Consider the following 5509-nt stretch of genomic DNA (forward strand, 5'->3'; position numbering starts at 1 on the left):
GTTTCTGGCTAGCATGGACACCAAAGGAGAGGGAAGCAAAAGCCCAAACACATCTATTATCACTACCTGCTCCTGGGAGAGGTACAGAAAATGTAACATTATTAAGACATCCCCCAACTAAGCCATTATGTAAAGAGTCTTATGAATGGCACCCCACCGAGGAAGAAATTAATTGGCAAGACTGTTATAGTGACCACCCCACCAGCAGCAAACTTAATAACAGTTTTTCCTTTGTGGATTGGAGCCCCTACAGGTCTGTGTATAGTAACAATCGCACCCTGAAATGGAAGGGGACCGCATCCTATCTATATGTTGAAGCTAATCACTCCATCTCATAGCATGGAGGAGGATTTGTTGGATCTCAATTACAACATGATAATTGTCCCCTACAAAACACGCAATGGAAATTAGCTGCTGCACTTGCACCTATAAAATGGTATAGTTTTAACTATAATAGATAACTCCATTCGTACCTTATAGGGAACTCCCAATAAGACAGTATTTGCCACCACTTGTGTATTTGATCCTTTTGTAGTCCTCTCAGTGCCCATCCAGATGCCCCTTAATGCAACAAGCCATTTGTATGGGGTGTCATGCACAGGCTTCACACCATCCCATTGTATTAATTCTACATTCCAAAAAGATTCTCTCATGATTTTAAAACAACCAGCTTTCGCTTGGGTTCCTACTAACCTAACCGAGCCTTGGGAATCTCATCAAACCTACCAACTGTTACATGACCTGGTAAAAATCTTAAAATGACAAAAAAGATTTCTTGGAATGTTATTTGCAGGACTCTTTGCTCTAGTATTGTTACTTACTTCTGTGGGAATTTCTGCTTCATCCATGGTACAAACTGTTCAAACTTCTCAGTTTGTACAACAAGTTAAGGAAAATGTAACTAAGACCTTGTCTATACAAAAAAGAATTGACAGCCAGTTTGAGATAGAATTATCAGTACTAAAATCTACAGTTTTATGGATGGGTGATAAAATCCACAGCTTAGAGCAAAGAATGCCCTTACAGTGTCATTATAATTTTTCCCAGATTTGTATTACCCCCGTTTCCTATTACAGTACCTTACACCCTTAGGAATCAATTAAAAAAATCACCTTCTTGGTGCTTGGGATAAAGGTAACACAACCCTTGATATTTTAGAATTACAACAGCATATTGTACAATTATCCCAGGCAAACTTACAAACTAGTTCCTTAGATGCCTGGCAGCAATTTAAAAAGGACATGAGAGAATTTAATCCCTTTCACTGGATCTCCTTACATTTGCCTCTTAGCATAACCACTATTGTCTGTCTCATTCTTGTTCTTATATATTTATTTCTAGTCTGCAGATGAGGAATGAAGAGTCTTAAAAGGACTCAAGCCCTACAGACGGCATACACTCTTCAAGATTTATTAAGAAAACAAAAAGGAGGAGATGCAGGAAGCCACCCACTGCCAATACTATCATGAGAGTGCACCAAGGAATGCAGAAGGCCGATGGATCTTGTGTGTTAGCAGGGCTAACGCCAAGCACCATTGTTTGTGTTGAGATAGCAGTGGCTCAAAGAAATTTCCTGACCTGATAGTCTCAAAGTAAATGTTTACTGGACCTTACTGATCTTTACTGACCTTAGAGACGGTCTGTCTGCTACCTGTTTGCCGTGCTTTACTGAGGGCAAGATGTGTATCTAAAACTGAATAAAAAGCAGATAGGCCAGGTTTCAGTGTGTTTCTTCAAAAAAAGAGGTCTCCACCTGGTTCCCCAATGCCTTCTAAATTCATATTTCTTGTCTAGTGTTTCCATTTGTGTGTCAGCCCCTTCTTCAGATCCTGAACCCTAGCCGTGCAGGTCGCGGCACCCATGGAGCCTGCAAAGGGTTTACACACACACAATGCAATTTACTTCATGTGGCAGTGAAGAGGGTGAGCAGAGCCTTGGAAGCACATGAGTTCTCCAAGACCAGGGGCTGGAGGGAAAGTGCATGCCGAGCATTCCATGCCGTGAGTTACAATCTATATATAAAAGCCTAATATGCTAAGTGTCTGACTGAGCGGTCAACTGACTGGTCACTATGACATGCACTGACCACCAGAGGGCAGATGTTCCAACCAGTAGGTTAGCTTGCTGCTGGGGTCCGGCTGATCGAGACTGGGCGAGATGGCCCTGATTGGCCCCAATCGCCAGCCAGGAAGAGGGACCCCATCCATGCATGCATTTTGTGCACCGGGCCTCTAGTAAAAATATATTTAAAAAAAAACTAAAGTCTTTCTTAGGACAGAAGCTGTCAGTTCAATACATCAGTTCTTTAAAAAGGGATTTTCTTTGTTTTTTTTAATTGAATTTTAGAGAGAGAGGAAGGGAGAGGGATAGAGAGATAGAAACATCGATGTGAGAGAAACATCATCAATCAGCTGCCTCTGGCACCACCCCCACCACCTGCACTGGGGATCAATCCCAAAACCTGGGCATGTGCCCTGATCAGGTCAATGCTCAACTACTGAGCCACACTGGCCGGGCTCTTTTTTTTTTTTAATCCTCATCTAAGTACATGGGGGTTTTGTTTGTTTGTTTATTTGTTTTTGTTTTATTGATTTTAGAGAGAGAGAGGAAGGGAGAGAGAAATATCAATGTGAGAAAGAAACATTGATCAGTTGCCTCCTGTACACACCCCAACCCAGGGATCAAACCTGCAACCTAGTATGTACCCTGACCAGGAATTGAACCCGTAACCTTTTGGTGTGCAGGATGAAGCTACAACCAACTGAGTCATCCAGCCAGGGCTAAAGGAATTTTCTTTTTCTTACAAAAAAAAAAAGGAAGGGAAAATTCTTATTGCAGAAAGACACTTTAAAACAAAGACAGAGCATGCCCATCTCTGTTCAAATCCTAAAGGTACTCAGCTTCCTACATACACTGTGCCCCCACACCCTACCATCTCTGACATCAGATTTTACAACCACCTCCACCCCACTCCCTCCAGACTTCTCTGTTTCTGGATCACATGTCTGCCTCAGGCCTTTTGCACTTGCTGTTCCCTCTTCCCAGAATGTTTCTCACCTACTACTTGTACAGTTCACCCTCCTTCTTTCTTTCAGGTCTTTATCCAAATGTCTCCCTATCCTGAGGCCTCTTTTGACTATCTATATATAAAAGGCTAATATGCTAAGTGTCCTTCCCACTGTCTGACCAGTCGCTATGACGCGCACTGACCACCAGGGGGCAGACACTCAACACAGGAGCTGCCGTGACACACATTTGCCATTTACAGAGAAACGGCAGCAGGGATCTGGCTGACAAAGCAACACTCGACTTCCCCCAAGTGGGACACAGGTCCCGCCACCACCCCGGAGCAACACCCCACCAAATCGCAGCCAACACTGCCAAGACCCCATGGCCAGCCCGTAAACGGTCACTGTGGGCGCCAGGTAATGCCATCACGTAGCAACTAGCCTCCTTGCAGTTTTTTTTAGCACAGGAACACGACTTGCTTTATACCCAGATGGAAACATTTACACTTTAGCCAAATGTCTGTGAAGTGTTTTCCTGTGCTTCATCTCATTTGATCCTCACAGAAGTCCTGGAGTAGGTAGATAGGACACTCGATGGAATCCTATTTTCTTTCCATTAGCCAGAAAATGGAGATTTAGAAAGCTTAGAAACTTGACCTGACTGAAAAGAAGTTAGAAATGGTGGAAATGACTTGAAAATGACTTCAGGTTTTCGCACTGTGCAGAATATAGTCAAACACTGCTGCAGTTAAATATTTTACCCTTTGTTCTCCCTGCATGATCTACAATAATAATCTGCTTTGTGTTGATATTTACTGCTGTGTTGCTGACAATTACCTGAAAGAGAAGTTGGGGTGCTTCACTGGGCTGGAAAAAGTTTAGCTAAATCAGAAAGCAGGTCTAATTAAGCAAGTTTATTCTATAACTATAAAAGGCTAAGTTGATTTGCACATGCGCAAGACATATAAAGCTCTCACTGGCGCCAATCACACGTGTGTGTTTCCATCTGTCATTGCTGATCGTGAATTTGGTTGACACTTCTATTATAGAGAATAGTGATGTTAAAATATTTCTTCTAATTAATTTCTTTTCTTTGTGCACAAATTTGTGCACCAGGTCACTAGTTTAATATAAAAAGAGTGACCCCATCTTTCCCCAACCCAGCATGCCCTTACCTCCTACTTTGCTTTTGGTCCCCGGAATTTAGCACCATCTGACCAGTTTATTAGCTGGTCCTCTGCCTCCTCTCCCCCTCCACATCATGGGGGAGGGGCTTTGTTGTCTTTCAGGCACCATCTCTAGCACTTACAGCAATGCCTGGCACACAGTCCATGCTCAATGAATGTTTGTGTTCCTTTACAAATTAACTTACAAACACAATGCAATCCCAATCAAAGTCCCAACTTGATCTTTTGTGAAATGCAACAAACTCATTAAAAGATTCCTGTACTCCTACAGATGGAGGTTGCACAACATTATGAATGTACTAGATGCCATTGAATTGTCACTTTAAAATGGTTAATTTTCGCCTGGCTGGTGTGGCTCAGAGATTGAGTGTCGACCTGTGAACCAGGAGGTCATGGTTTGATTCCCGGACACAAGCCCAGCTTGCAGGCTCCATCCCCAGCAGGGGGGTGCAGGAGGCAGCAGACCAATGATTCTTTCTCAACATTGATGTTTCTATCTCTTTCCCTCTCCCTTCCTTTTTGAAATCAATAAAAATATTTTTAAAAATAAAATGGTTAATTTTCTGTTATGTGAATTTAATTTTTTAAAAAACAGTATAATAAAGAAAAAATAAAATAAAAAAACAGTATAATATCATTACACATCTATTAGAATAACTAAAATTGCAAAGACTGACAACAGCAGGTGATGCAGGGTATGAGGGAATGAGAACATTTACATTGTTGGGAGAGGAAAAGAGTACAACCACTTTGGAAAACATTTTGAAATTTCTTTAAAATTAAATATATACGTCCCATCTGAGGCAAGCATTCCACTCCTGGGAATTTACCCCCAAAAATAAAAGCATAAATGTTCATAGCATCTCTGTCTGTAATAATAAAAAACTGGAAACAACCCAAGTATCTATCAACAGATGCATTGGTAAATGAATTGTGGGCTAGCTATACAATGGATTACAGCTCAGCAATAAAAATGAGTTAACTTTTAAGTCATGCAACAATATGGATATGTCTTAAAATAATTGTGTTAGGTAAAAATGGCCAGACAAAAAAGGGTATATACTATATGATTCTAGAAATGCAAATAGTCTATAGTGTCAGAAGCCAACCAGTAGTTACTTGGGTAATGCGGGGGGGGGGGGGGGGGTGTCATAAAATGGGAAATGAGGAAACTTTGGGGGAAGAACCTTGAAAACATGAGCTCAGTGAGAGAAGCCAGACACAAGGCCACAGTGTGTGATTCCATTTATATGAACTGTCAGAACAGGCAAGCCTACAGAGACAAGATGTGGATTAGTGTTGGGGCTGGGGGTG

Source organism: Myotis brandtii, unplaced genomic scaffold (assembly GCF_000412655.1).
Source record: "Myotis brandtii unplaced genomic scaffold, ASM41265v1 scaffold321, whole genome shotgun sequence".
Taxonomy (NCBI): domain Eukaryota; kingdom Metazoa; phylum Chordata; class Mammalia; order Chiroptera; family Vespertilionidae; genus Myotis; species Myotis brandtii.